Genomic DNA, 16,099 nt, shown 5'->3' with positions numbered 1-16,099 from the left:
ATGTTTTTCATCCTAGAATTGTGTACATTGTACAGTACAACATAAACAAATAGTTACATCAATGATCTAGATTATATTAAGTTATTTACAAATGTGCATGGGAGCTACTTACATACTAATAAACAAAAAATCAAAAATATTAAAATCATGTTTTTCATTATTTGTATTTTCGAACTAACGTCCTCCTTTTTATTGTACCCGATATGATCTAAATCCACCCGCCCAACCCATTTTACTGGACTACCCATTATTTGTAGCGCCTTTTGTTTTATGAATTTGACCGCCTCTCCCTGTTGTGACCGAATTTCTTTGTTGAGGTCTCTTCACTTTTGCGTGTTCATAGGCGTATCCAGGGGGGTGCAGTGGATGCACCCGCACCCCCTGTTTCTTCAAAAATAAGTAAAAAGAACAGTGCATATGTTTCAGTAATATTTAGTTGGTGTAGTGGTTTGAGTCCCTATTTCTTTCCCATGCCATTCAGGTTCAAATCCAACAGTTAACATTTTATTTTTTTTGGGTCTTTGGGTGGTGAGATTTGCTGGCCCATATGAGTCATATCATCAACAAAAAACGCAAGCATTAATTCCAACCTCTAGCTCATTTCATATATTCATGGCATTATTACTCCGTACAAAAACTCCTCTATAAGACTGTTCTATAGCATTTGAGTTATATTAATTAGTACTTTTAGCTATTTGGATGTATCCATGTATGAACCTTAAAAAAAATTATTTTCATTTAAGCAACCTTTATTACGATATGTTTTAAGTGTTATTCTATATATGATATAAATTGTTATGTTTTCATGTTATGGATGACCAAGATAAATATTTTATTATTTTATTACTTGTAGTGATGATAAAATAATATTCACTCCTATTCACTCATTTCCTCCCTCTTTCCGTTTTTATGATAGTTGAATTTTCTTCCTTCTTTCCTTTTTTGGAAGCTTTTGTGTGGTCCAAAATCAATTATATGTGGGGTACAATGTTTTGTGTGGTCTAAAATCATTTTCTTATTTCTTGTGCAAAACAAAAGGGGAAGAAATGAGTGAATAGAAGGGAGTATTTTCAATGATAAAAAACTTTCGTAGAAATCCGCACCCCCGTTACTAGAATCCTGGAGACGCCACTGTGCGTGTTTCGCCTTCAATGATTCCTCAATGTGAACTTTCCCCTGCACACATTTTTATCGTAACCAAGTTAGTACAAATACAATATTATATACGTAGTATACACTTGTTAAAAAATTACGAATTTTTTTCAAAAATGGGCTTAAAACCAAATAAATTATCAAAATGGAGCTTTGTTGAAAGTTATTACTCAAAATGGGTCCACGTCATATCCGAACCTAGACTTGTATTCAAGTCGCTTTCCTGCTAAGCGACTACATTTTGGGTGACAAGAAATTACGGTTGCTTTTAAGGGCCAGGTATTTTACCCAAAGTCGCTCTGAGGCCCAGCGACTAAGGCCCAAGTCGCTTAGGGGCCCAGCGACTATAGTATTTTACCAAAAAAAAAAAAAAGATAATAAAACTGACCTTTACTAGAATCGAAGTGAAAATCATCAATCATCAATAACACTGAACCACTAAACCAAGGAAACAATTTATTATTACTAGCGCTGAAATTTAATTAATCAGTAGTCATAACCTCTGCATTTTGTTTATTGAACGTATATGTAACCATAAGTGCATCGAATAGTCAAGTAAGTATTCTTGGTGGAGTGGTTAGGAGGTACAATTGGTCTCCCTTGTGACGGGTTACCATTTGTGACGGATATTTTGTGAGATAAAATGGTAACAAAATGGGTTAGTGGAGAAAGGGGACCACATGAATAGTGTTGCAGAGAGAGAAAAAGTGGGTACTTTGTGAGGTAAAATGGTATCCGTTTTCAGCTTGTGACGGATATGTCATGTCTTCAATGAGAATTTGTGTAGGAGGTAAGTGATGCAGCCAATTAACGTAGGTTCGATTCTGCCCACTAGCAAAATTATTTTTTTTCCCGAAAAATATTGCCAGTCGCCGTCCGCCTGAGCGTTTTCACCTCAAGTCGTCGTCCAACTGAGCGACTATAATCCGGAACCTAGCTTTGCCAAAACCGAGCCTACGTGGACCCATTTTTGGTAATTACTTTCAAAGTCACCCCATTTCGTTAATTTCTTTGTTATTAAACCCCATTTTGGAAAAAAATTCAAAAATTACTCCTCACTACATTACGTACCGTTGATAATAAAGAGATAAAAAGATGAAAATTTCGGAAAATTGATAAATTAAACTTACAGATTATTTTTCACATTTGCGATGAAAGTTTTTTTCACGAGTGGCACCAAAGGTGAGAGTTTCATTGGTTTTAAGGTCGATCTTTTTTTTTTTTTTGTTGAGATGACGAGGGGGTTGAATCCCCCCGGGCCTATGCATTCCCGCACCACCACATGGACCATGTAAGCCACCCCTTTGGGGACTGCAGTGGTCAAGTGATCATCGCTCCAACTGATAGTCAAACGCGGGATCCCTCAACTTCTGCATTTCTGCAAGTTTCAAGGTTTAACCCGGCTACCACTGGACTAACACCACTTGTTTAAGGTCGATCTTTGGAGAAGGAGAATACGTAGAAAAAATAGTAAAGCGAGGAAAATGGCATAAGACCATCCCCAAGCAAGGTCAATTGCTTGGTCATGACCTTGCTTGGTCATGGTTAATGGGGTAATTAAGGTACTTAATTGGTGACCAAAGTTGTTAATTTGTGACCAAAGGTCAATTTGTGACCAAACTTGGTCACTTTGGTCACAAATTGACCACTTATGTGACCTCCTATGTGTCCAAATTTGATTGGTGGAACAATAAAAAATAATAAAAAAAGTATAAAATATGATAGTGGGGTATGATTGGGAATGTTGTGAAGTGGAAAATGATTGGGTTGATGACCTAGGTCGCGACCTTCTGCTTGGGATGGTGAAAATAGGTCAAGGTTAATAAGGTGGAATTAAGAGTAAAATCGCGTCGTGACCTAGTTAGCGTGACCACTGCTTGGGGATGGTCTAAGAATCTCGATTAATCCTTAGATATTGTATTCTTGTCTACTTAAGCTATTCATGATTCCATAAATTAACACTAAATATTTTTTGCTGTTTTTGTAGATATTGTATTATTGTCTACTTAAGCTAAGCTTGAGGAAAATGTAAATGGTAGAGTACCCTTTTATAATACGTACGAAGTCAATCCATACTAAATGAAAATGTAATTAGCTTTTCGTTTAACAAGTCAATCCAAAAATATACAGTGTACGGAATACTAATACTAAAAAAAAAAGACTACGTCGTAGTTAGTATGTATTTTATTTAGTCTCGTCTACGTTACGTGTGGAAAAGCTACATGGACCATAGTACCATACGGTTGAACCATATATATTCTTAATCTTTTCTTACCTCCTTGACTAATATGTGTTGGCCAGACATGAATTGTAATAGGTTTACAAGGATTGACATCCTACATGAAAGGAGCCGGAAGCATTGATCAAGTCTTTGTCGTTGGTGTCTAGCTGAATGTAAGGGTATAGTACTTAAGCCTACTCGTTGTATGTTCTGAACAGTCCCAAAGACTGTTCAGTTCTGAATGGTTTACAAAATACGACTGAAATCTTTCTAATCTTATTTTACAAAAAAAATATTTCAAAAATTTACTTTCTATAATATACATTTGACTGAGATATTTGTGATACAAGAAACTTCCTTTTTTTGCTAAAAATTTCGTTGAATTTGTTCAAGAGTTTGCCTTGCAAAAGAAGTCAAATATATTATGAAATATTTTATTTCAAAGATTTTATTTGCAATTATCTTTATTGCCAAAAATATAGGAGTTGTTATACAACAACCTTTTCTATATATTTGAGAGGCACTCAATCGGTCTGTTGGCACCGAAAATAAAAAGAGCTTTAAACTTTAGTGTTTTGTAAATCAATTTTAACGTGAGTTTTCAATCTACTTTTGCAAAAATTATTTTTGTGTCTTTTGAACCATTCTCGTGTGCTTAAGTTCTCATACTCCTAAAGATATTTGTTCTCCATTGTTCTAACTTGTAAACTTTACAAGGAGACAAAAGAGTTGTAATTTTCATTTTGTGAGAGAGTGTTTATTGGGGTACGGGGTTGTACTCGAGTCACACGATCGGGGTTGATCGTGATGGTTTTCTTTGTAATCGGGTTTGGTTATAAAGAAAATATTAATAAGAGAGAGGGTGGACGTAGATCTTTAGAGAGTAGGTTGAACCATGTTCAAAATGTTGTGTCTCGTGCCTTTTCTCTTTATATGTTTTATTTCTCGTTCATTCTTATAAATCTTGTTTCACGCATACGAACAGAATAGTACAACACAATTCTTATTGTTTGAACAGTCAACGGGACTGTTCAATTCGTCTGTGTACTGTTTCAGTACCGACTGAGAACTATCCTTTCGCTTTAAAGTTTCAATTTTTTTTTAAAAGGTTACTTAATTCACCCCCTCCTCCTCTTAAGTATCGAATCGATAAACTCAACAATTGGTATCAGAGTCTCGTGCTCTTGATTGTCTTACCGCAACGAGTTTGATCCTCTTGAGTTTATCTCTTTATCTTTTATTTTTCAATAAATTCCAAATCTGTCAAATGTCCTGTTTTTGATGGCACGGACTATGGCTGGTGGAAAAATCGTATGATGCATTTCATACAAGTAATAACAGATTACGAATGTTGGGTAATCATCGAAAATGGTCCCCTAGCTATCACTACCATTAATGCTAATGGCGTGTCTAGTGTAAAAGCACCCAAGGACTACACATTCGATGATTACAAAAAGGCAGAGAAGAATTTTAGGGCCATATCACTCCTGCAATCCGGAATTGGCGAATCAGAAACTAGTCGTATTGCAGGATTTAAAACGGCCAAACAAATATGGGATAGTCTAGCACTATCCTATGAGGGGACCGTGCAAGTAAAGAAACAACGTATTGATCTCTTAATGCAACGAATACGAATCCTTTAGAATGCACGAGGATGAACCAATAAAGAGTATGTCTTCACGCTTTTCAAATATAACTAACGAACTTACAAATCTTGGTCGTCAATTTGAAACTGAGGTGTAATACTACGATTTTATGTGTTTTGGGGTACACTATCGAGTGGGGCTTACTCTGTCGAGTAAGTAGTTTTTGACGGAAAACAGTAGTCTGTCTGTAGGGTACTCGATCGAGTAGGTTGGGTACTCGATCGAGTAGGGGGCACTCGATCGAGTAAGTGTCTTACTCGATCGAGTAAGTGGGTTTACGGGTGATATTTGACGGGTTTTGTTAATAATGCGGGTATGATATATAAGGCTTTCGTCACTTTTCTCAAAACACTTTTACAATCAAAAAAATCTTCAAGAGAAGATTAGAAGTTACTGTAATACTCCGTATTTATGAGTCTTTGGGTACTCTATCGAGTAGGCCTTACTCTGTCGAGTAAGGGTAAGTTGCGTTTTAAAATAGTTTCTGACCTGTTGGGTACTCGATCGAGTAACTAGGATACTCGATCGAGTAAGGGGGTACTCGATCGAGTACCTTAGATACTCGATCGAGTAGCCGGTTTACGGGGAGTTTTTCTCGGGTTTTGTTAATTATGCGATTAAGATATATAATCTTTTCCGTCATCATTCTAAACACTTTTGCAAAACCTAATTTATCACAAAGAGAGAAAGCAAGTACGTTCATCATCTTAATCGCATTGTTAGCAAATCCCGGAGTTTGGAAGGTCGGTTTTCATCGTTTGTTATACCGTTGAGATCCTTGCGTCAAGAGTAAGATCTATGTACCCTTTTTGTTGTATTTCCTTTAAGTTGGTTAAACCCTAATCTAGGGATTTGGGGGTTTTTGAATAGTTTGTGATTTGGTAGCATTTGTATGTTGTATGATAGGAGGAGGTTTCGTAGAAGAAGCTTTTTGATACAGCTGTAGAGACCGTCTGATAGTTGTGCTTTCCAGGTAGGATTTCTTACTCAGTATTAGTCCCATAATGGGATGATTGTTGATGTGTTGTGGTTGATTGAATAATATAGTAATTGTATTGTGACGGTTTGTTGATTGTGATTGTTTGTCTCTGGTTCTCGAGGCGTGTCCTTGGCTGAGTGGGGTCACTTGCGGGAGTGGCTTCACGTCCTAGTTTCGCCCTTCGTGGAACCCGCCACGGAAGGGGATGTGCACATTAATGGACAGGGTTATCGCTCATTATGAGGAGCGGGGATTTGGTGGGTACGGCTGCGGTCCTCCGCTGGCAGGGCTGGTCCAGTGGACAATCGGTGATTGAGATTGTTGGGATTGGTGTGGTTGTGTGTGTATGACGGTTAAGCTGTCTGTTTATCTTATTATTGATATATTGAGTTGTGTGATTAGTACTGACCCCGGTTGTTGTTTTGTAAACCTACGGTGATCCATTCGGGGATGGTGAGCAGTAATTGAGCAGGTTGGAGTTGAGTACTGGGATAGCTGGGATGTGCCACCGTCTGACGATAGAAGTCTTCCGCTGTAGTCTTTTAGTTTTATGACATTTCAGTATTTCAGTAGACAATTGGTTTTAAGAACTTGTACCCGTATTTTGGGATTTGGTTTCAGTTGTACTTTTCACTAAAGTTATATCATTTAAGTTGTTTCGTTATTGTCTTATGAATATCATGCCTCGGGTAACCGAGATGGTAGTATCTTCATACCTGAGTGGTCCTGGTAAGGCACTTGGAGTATGGGGGTGTTACAGTTACGTTGAATCATCCTCGCCGCATTATTAGCAAATCCCGGAGCTAGAAGTGTCGGATCTCGTCGTTCCTTATACCTTTGTGATCCTTGCGTTGAGGGTAAGCTCTACATATCTTTTTTATATCGTTTGGTTAATATTGGTTAAACCCTAAATTGGGGATTTGGGGGTTTTTATGATTATATGGTTAAGGTAGTGATAATATGTGTGTATGTTTAGGAGGAGGCTTTGTTGAGGAGAGATTCTGAGTCAGCTGTGTGATCGTCTGATTTCGTATTGCTTTCCAGGTAGGGTTTCCCTACTCAGTATTAGTTACATGATGTGTGTGGTGATTGTGCTGTAGATAGTAATTGTTGATTGTTTCAGACGGTTGTGATATTGTATTGTTGATTGTTTTAGACGGTTGTGATATTGTATTGTTGAACATTTCAGACGGTTGTTGAGGTTGTGTTGTGATTACTGTTTAACTGTCTGTGATCTTCGGGGTCCGTCCCTGGCTAAGTGGAGTCACTTGTGGGAGTGGCTTCACGCCCTTGATTCGCCTTCTGTGGAACCTGCCACAGAAGGGATGTGCACATTAAGGAACATGGGTTTATCGCTCAGATGAGATGAGCGGGGCTTAGGTGGGAACGGCTGCGGTCCTCCACTGGCGGTGTGGAGTATCTGTTGCGATGGGTACTCTGGCAGGGCTACACACTTTAGTGTGTAGTCAGTTGTGTGGAGATTGATGATGGAGACTGGGGATTGATGTGTTGATTGAGCTGCTTGGTATTTGCTTCATGTTGGTTTGTATCGTGTAATTAGTACTGACCCTGTTTAATTGTTTTAAAAATTGTGGTGATCCATTCGGGGATGGTGAACAGTTGTTGAGCAGGTTTGATATGATGCACTTGGGCTAGCTGGGATGAGTCATCACTTGCAGTTAGAAGAGTCTTCCGTTGTGTCAGACGATGTCCTTTAGTTGTTCAGTTTTATTAGCAGACAGTATTGGTTTGATTGTATTTCATTTAACAGTTTTGGTTTGAGACATGTAATCGCTTAAACTATATTTACTTTTAAAGTACGTTTCTTTATTGTCTTATGATTATCATTGCCTCGGGTAACCGAGATGGTAGCACTTACATGCCTTAAATGGTCCTGAAAAGGCACTTGAAGTATGGGGGTGTTACATGAGGACATTGTCCATAAAATTTTAATAAGTCTTACCAAGAAATGGCGACAAAAGGTCACGACCATTGAAGAGTGTAGGGATTTAACCACTCTAACCTATGAAGCTTTAATGAGATCTCTTATGGCACGCGAAATAACTCTTGATAATGATGTCGAAGAGAAACCCAAAACTAAGGGACTAGCCTTGAATGTCATCTCAAGTGATAATGAAAGTGATCTTGAGGAGGAGTTGCTTCTCTATCTAAACGAATAGCTAAAATAATTAGAAAGCAAAATCAAGGAAAGTTCGAAAGTTATAAACCGAAAAAAATTTGTTTCTTCGCATTTTTCACCATGACCAAAGTCTAGAATGAGCTATTTTGGACGTGGTGATCAAGATCATCAAGTTAAAAATTGTCCCAAATGGGAAGAGGAAAGATCTAAGAATAGACGTGAAAAATCTAAGCAAGACTACAAACGTGCAATGATTGCTGCAGTTTGGGGTTAGTCTGATTCAGAAGACGATGAACCATCAAAGAATCAGAAGAAAATATCTGTCTCAGATCTACTTACAAACCAAGGACACAACGTAAGAAGTATGTTGACTCCGTCAAGTGCCTCATGGCTAATTCTAAAGCATCAGATAGCGAATCCGATGATGACGCAAGTCTCTCAAATCTTAAAGTTCAAATTAGGTCTTTATCTAAGAACAAATTTGTGAGATTACTTGATGAGACCTTGGACACTAGTTATGAATAAAAAAGACATCTTGATCCAATGCAATATGAAATAAAAAGTATAGCGAAGGAGAACTTTCAGTTAAAACGTGATCTAAAGGATATAACAAAACGAACAGTCGACCAAACTGTTCATTCTGAACTTACTGCTAATAACGAGTCTCTTGTTAATAAGCTCCATGATTTAACTAAGGAACTAGATGAGATAAAAAAGATGCATGTTACTAGATTATGACGCTCTTCTTGATAAGAATAAGAAATTACTTGTAAAAGTTAAAAATTCGGAGACCGATTTGAGTAATGCCCGTAATGTGGTTGCTAAATGGGAAGGTAGTGGTACAGTGCTAAACTTTCTGGTTAATCAATCTAAGAACACTAATAAACTTGGATTAGGTTATGACTCTCATTCTGACTTCAAACAAAACAGTTCACCACACTGTACTGTTTGGGTCCTAGAACAGAAAGTACCTCTGGACTGTTCAAAACAGAATGACTCTAGTACTGCTGGCTTTAAAAGACCTGAACCCAATGAAAGAGACTTTCGTAAGCGTAAGTATGCGGGTCTACCTGAATACATCGCAGCTCAAGCTTGCTTATCAACCGTCGGCCATTATAGTTCCATCTTTGCCCAATGTCGCCACCCACTTTTGCTCGATAACGTCTTTGTCTCGCATACCAGGCAAGCTTTCTCCGTTTTTTTCTTATAAAAATCATTGCAATTCCTCTTTTTTCCCTTTATTTGTTCTGATTTATCATTGAATTCATTTTATTTAATAGTTTTTTTAATTATGTTTGGGATTAGGGGTAGGCTTTTCAATTAAGCAATTCAACTTTGTTTAAACATCTAAGGGATTCGGGTTTAGGCTTTTCAATTAAGCACCTTAGTCGATTAAAATTGAACATTAGTGTAGTGTAAGACGCGTATTTTATGGTAGGGATTAGTTAGGGTTAGGCTCTTCACCGTTGTTGTTGACATTTCCTATTTTTTAATTAGGAATTCGAAAGATAGGAAACATCAATAACAAATTTAAGTAATTGGTAAGTGGAATATGAATTTGGGGGTATAGTATTAGAAACGATGTTGTAATTTTTTCAATTAGTATTGTTTAGTGTGTTAGTTTGGTGTGGAATGTGGTTTGTTGAATGATAAATGATGCTGTAATCCATTGTTCTTTGTCAAAATCAGGTGTTGTAACTTTCCTTTCTTACGCCGTCATGAAAAGTTGCCGTCTGAAGTCACTGGTCTAACAATGTCGTCGCTCACTTTGTTGTTTGGTTTTGCTCAAATTGAACTTATCAAGCGAGACTCACGTTACTCCCTCGTCTCTTGAGGGGATTAAAATGAGTTATACTTAATGAAAGAAGGCAGCAGTGTTTCTATTTGGGCAGAGAATCAAGTTTATTTGAGCATTCTTAGTACGTGATGGGTTTATTTGAGCATTGTCAGTTTTTCTATCTGAATGAATTCATACTTTGATGTGCCTGCAGGATTTCAGTTGAAATGGTTTCCTGTTTTATTGTTCAATCTTTATCAATCCTTGAGAATATATGCATGCTACATGGTATTTGCAATCAATTGTAAGAAATTATTATCCTCGTCTTGTTATTGAATTTGTGCCAATGTTAATTATATACATGGAGACTTGAAACCGTCTCTTTAATACTTTGTGTGTCGTCATTGATTCAGCTAATAATGTTAATAATGTTTCAGTAACACTAGTAATGACTTTGTGTGCAGGAGCTTTAAGTGGTGCTTGATTGAGTTTAGTCATACAAGTTATTATTGTCTTGGTTGAGTTTTTTTTCAAGTTTAAGTAAACACATGCAATAGTTTCTAGTGTGATTTTTTCAAGATTGTCATTGATTCAGTAATTAGTAATAACTTTGTCCGCTAAATAGCTTTACATCGTTTAGGCTCTCTATGCTTAACAATTATTTTGCGTCGTAGACTGCTCTAAATACCTATTGCTTTTTGTTATTAATCTTGATAATTATTTTGATCCGCAACCTTTCCAGTAGCGTGTTTTGTTCAAAGTGAAGGCTCATAATATAGGTATTACATGTTTTTGTTTTTGGTGGTGATGTTTGTATTTTGTTATTGTTGTAGTTTTTATAGTTTTTGTGATGGTGGTTGCTAACTTCTTACTCTCATAGTGTCATTATGTGCACGCCTGAAAAGCTTGGGGTGCTAGCGGTGTTGTTTTTGTCGTGGGTCGCTACGTGTCTGTCTGTGAACGGCCGTTGGCTTGTTTGCTTTGCTGCGTGTGCCCTCTACCGCCGCACGTCGTCTATTAACTAGTGCTTCGTGCTTCCGATATAGGATGTTGTTGTCATTCGTCAATGAGGTCGGTTTCAACATTATAGAAAAACTCGGTATTTTTTCAAGTAATTATCCTACTTTGACCTGCCGCTATACGCATTGTGGGCGAACTCGCGCCAATTCAATGAGCTAGTCCGCACCCTCTTCCCTTAATTATTAGCTTATATGAAGCTGCCCTTGTGAGGCCATGTCCGATCGCCCCATTGTCATTAATATGCATTACTGGTTTTTCAAGACACCACGCCATATTCACAAGAAGAATTAGATGAGGTTCGGGACTTGTGGGCGAACTATTTTCTCAATATCTAGCCGTAGATAGCTAGCTAGCGTAGTAATGTATTAGGTAGTTGCATTTTGAAAAACTGATTACATGATCTGCAAGACCATATGTTATGTTGGCTGGGATTTGTTATGCCCTTTGTTGTTGTTCGTTAGTTGTTGAATTCGGATGACGGAGACGGTTGCGTTGTATGTTGATTGGGATCGGTTTTTATTAATTGAAATCGATCATTTTGGTTGAATGGCAGTTGGCATGTTTTGTATTAATGTTTTGGCATTCAAATTGGTGTAATGCAATATGAATTGGCCTGCTCTTTTCAAATTTAAAAAAAAAAAACAATATAAAGGACATGGGCTTTCTATAAAAATCTGATGTACATTACACATATGGACATCGGATTAATGTTAAAATCTGATGTTCATTACTCATATGGACATCGGATATATTTAAAAATCCGATGTGCATATATTAATGGTAATCGGTTTAAAGTCCCATGTCCATTACACCCCATATGGACGGGACTGAACTCTACATCGGCCTATAATCCGATGTCCATGTGTCTAGAAGTCCGATGTCCTTCATGATTTCTGTAGTAGTGATTGTCCTAAGATACTCTTTCAAGGATTCTTGGTGATAAAAATGCCTCTTTTGATTAGAATGCTTTGTGTTTTGTGAGAAAATTTTGTCTTAAAAGTTCGTCTTAAATTGTATACAATTCCAAAAACAGTCAATCCATGGAAAATTTTCTGTTAGGAATATCCTTGTTAAAACTCATCTTTTTGCAGTATGCCGAAAACAAAAGCCCCAGCCAACAAGCGGACTCGTGCCAATGTTCAACTGGAGACAGGTCAATCTAGACAAGAACCTGTTGTGCCTCCGGTGGAAGACTATCCATCGGTAATCTTTTCCAATTTCAAGCAGCGTAAGGCCTTTATAGCTTTGATGAGTCGTCCCTTCCGACCTACTCGGTGTGCAAACCTCGAGATTTTGGAGACTTTGGGGGTTAAGGAAGACATAGTCCATATCTTTGAGACCTTGGAAATGGAGGGGCTTTATCACATGCGAAAGAAGTCCTATCCTCACCTGACTTTGGAGTTTATGAGCTCGTTTGTGTATGATATGAAAGAGAAGACTGTCTCTTTCCGCCTCATGAATGAGGACCATGAGTTGACCCTTGATGAGTTTGCTGGCCACCTGGGCCTAGAGGCAGAGGGGGAGGGGTACCTTATTGATGTAGCCAAGAATAATGGTGCACCTGTTTACCTTCCTTATCTGACTGGCCGACCTGCTCCTAGTGCTAGTGCAATGCTGATTAATGATGTTCAGCGTGAATCCCTTCGCGTGTTCCTTAGGATGATCACCTGCCTTCTGTACTCGAGAGATGATGTGAGTAAGCTAAACTCCCATGAGGTCATGTTGTTGATGTCTTACCTGAACTTGCATCGTAGGAAGCCTTTTTACTATAGTGCACCGTGAGTGGTATGCGCTAGTTTGGATCACATGGCACAGTCCCTGTACCGTTACCTCTCTTACGGGGCCATGTTGACCCGTTTAGCCCATCGCCTGACTGACTTTGAGGCTCCACCTCCATCGGGGGACGAGCTATTTGAGGTCGTACCGACCATGAACGCCAAGTATTGGTGTAACAACATATAGCTGCGAAAGATGGATGATGGGTCTTATGCTTGGAGGGTGAGGGGATCTTTGTGGATGGCACTTCTTGATCCCACACACACCTCCCCGTAATTGACTACTTAGCGGAGTGGGAGCCAGTAGGTGTACCTAGACCCGAGCCTCAACACTACTTGATCGACCCCACCATCCTATTAGACCTGTCTGAGCCTACCACCGCATCTGAGGGATGGCAGGCTCCTCCCCCTCCTCGTTAGCGCCGTATAGTTCGACATCCTAGGGTGGACCCGGTTGAGACTGAGCCATCTTACTCCACACCGAGTTTCTACCCACCGCAGTACTTGCCCTATCCCACCGTTCATAACCCCATGATGCAGATTAGTGAGTTGACTGAGCGGATCTCTACTACTTTGGTGCTCCGCAACATGCATGAGATGGCCCTTAATCAAGGCATAAGGACTGAGCTAGCACAGCCAATTTGGTGGAGAGGACCCGAAGTAGACACAGGTGTCTTCCACGGCTATGGAGTCGACCTCGACTTTTGGAAGCCACCAGAGGAGACCGAGTTTGGCTGCCTCGCGGGTCCGTGGGGAGCCAACTACGACAGTCAGCTAGGCGGAGACGGCTACTCGACTGGAGGTTTTAATGGATCGGGTACTTTAGAAGCTGGTACATCCGGTGCAGGTGGTGATGATGAGATGGAGGAGGGTCCAGGCGTGTGATTTTCTTATATTTCTAGATTTGTTTTCAGTTTGTTGATGGATATTTATCGTTTCTTGTCGTACTCTTTTCGTTTAGATGACTGTATTTGGCCTTAAGGCCGCTATTTGTTTTCATACACTATGTCTGAAGTTTGTTAGACAGGAACTTTCAGCTATATATGGCATATATGACTTGGTGCAGGTAAGCTTATGGGCGGAATTGTGCTCAAAATGCTGAAATCGCTCTCTGCCCGTGAGAACTCGACCGAATATACAACATACTCAACCGAGTAGCGCCTAATCAGTTGAGTACACTCTTATACTCGGCCGAGTACTAGGGTATTGCGTTTTATAGCGTAGAAAATCGTTATAGCTTCATATGGTTAATTCTTTGGTCTTGAGTGTACTTTGTTATCTTGCTAGTATCTCCGCACCCTGGTATAGAGTACCTTGTACTATAATTTATGGAAATGTTTTAGGTATGGCAGTAACGGTAATACGTAGTCCTTTACGTGTCAGTAATACCATGGCGTTCTATGCTTGTGTAGTTCTTTATGTAGGTTGTGTGTATCATTTCCGTGCTTAGTATTCGTAAAGTGAGTTGTGGATTACGTGTATAGGTGTGTGTGTGTGTGTGTTTGTTGTAAACCATAGTATATGTCTTATAATGGTTGTCCGGCTTTCGGTTGATCGTAGTTATCGGGTGGAACGAACTTCGGGGGCGAAGTTCCTTTTTAGAGGGGTATATAACATATCGCGATATAAAAGTTCATATAAACAAAAGTTAAAACAAAGTCCCTTGGCGTTTAGTCTTCTTTCTATGTATGCTTTCTTTCTATGTTCATCTTTCCGGCTATGTTGTCAATTTAGGGTTGTTCACCGGTCCAAAACCGGACCGGACCGGACAAGACCGCGGACCGGATAACCACATATCCCAAGACCGCGGACCGGACCGGTTAGAAGGGGACACGGACCGGACCGGACCGGAACCCTTTAGGTCCGGGTTTTTCCGGGTTTGGACCGGACCGGTACTAATTTATAAGGCAAATTTAGTTTTATTTTTTAATGTGGACCAGACCGGAGACTGGTCACCATATTTTTTGGGATCCGGAGACCAAACCGGTATGTATCTGGTCTGGACCTGACCGGACTGGCCGGTCCGGGTCAGTTCGGTTTGCCGGTCCGGGCCACTTTTTGTTCACCCCTAGTTGTCATGAACTTAATTGTGGTAACCGACGTGAGAATTAGAATTGGACGCTATAATTGGGTAATGTGGTCGTGAGTTTTGTGGTGGTTGGAGTCTTGTGCATTGGGTGTTTTGTGGTAGTGCATCTTGTGTTGTTTTGTGGTGGTCGGAGTCTGGTACATCTTTTGTGTTATATCGAGCGTCACAAAGGTGGTTGAGGTGTATGGGTTGAACTTCGAGGACGAAGTTCTTTTTAAGGGGAGCAGACTGTAATACTCACGATGTTTAAGGACCCTTTTGACCGACCCTTTGACTAGGGAGGACCTTAGGAGAGGATAGGTGAGAGGCCAGGTAATGATAAGTGTCTTACGTGTGTGGATACTCGATCTAGTAGGGACTACTCGGTCGGGTAGTGTTAATACTCGACCGAGTAGAGCTTACTCGGCCGAGTATGGAAGTACTCGGCCGAGTACGGCTGTTGTTGACCCGTGACTATAAAATGCAAGTTCGCAAGTCTCATTTCTTTTTCGACGGTTCCTTTTTCTCTAACCCTAGTTTATCTTTCTCTCACCTATCACCAATACCTCTATATACTCTCATATACCCTAGACCTTAACCATGGAGGGGGACGGGTTTGCATACGGAGGATGCGTGCATGGATGTCGTCTTTGTCACCGTCGGTCCGCGTTACTAGGTAAGTCGCTGTTTTGTTTTCCATTTCAGTAGATTGTTGGGGTAGTCTTGTAATAGGAAGTGGTTACCGTTGTAGGATGTCTCGCGGAGTCTTGCTTGGCTGTTTGTGGATGCATTTTCATGATTGACGATAAGGTAGGGTTTCCCTACTCAGTTCCTGTTTAATTGATTTAAGTTTGTATTGTGATTGTGGTAATTGTTGTTGTGATTATCTGTTGTTGTTGGAGTATTAGAGTTAGTGGTGGTGTTGGGGTGATTGATGATGATGATGATGATGGTTCGCGAGGTGCATCCTCGGCTGAGTAGAGTCACTTGCGAGAGTGGCTTCACGCCCTAGTTTCACCCTCCGTGGAACCCGCCACAGGAGGAGATGTGCACATTAATGGGACAAGGTTAATGCTCATTAATGAGCGGGGTTTAGGTGGGGATTAGCTGCGGTTCCCCACTGGCGGCAAGGATTACCTGTTGCGATGGGTAATCTGGCAGGACTACACACCTCGGTATGTAGTCGGTGATTGTCGGTGTGATTGGGATGGAGACGGAGGTGGATATTGATCAGTTGATTACCTTGTTGTACTTGTCTTACTTTAATTGTTCAGTAACTGACCCCGTGTTGTGTTTTCAAAACTGTGGTGATCCATTCAGG

The sequence above is a fragment of the Silene latifolia genome, chromosome 2 (assembly GCF_048544455.1).
Source record: "Silene latifolia isolate original U9 population chromosome 2, ASM4854445v1, whole genome shotgun sequence".
Lineage (NCBI taxonomy): Eukaryota > Viridiplantae > Streptophyta > Magnoliopsida > Caryophyllales > Caryophyllaceae > Silene > Silene latifolia.
Note: the sequence above shows the minus strand (reverse complement) of the source record.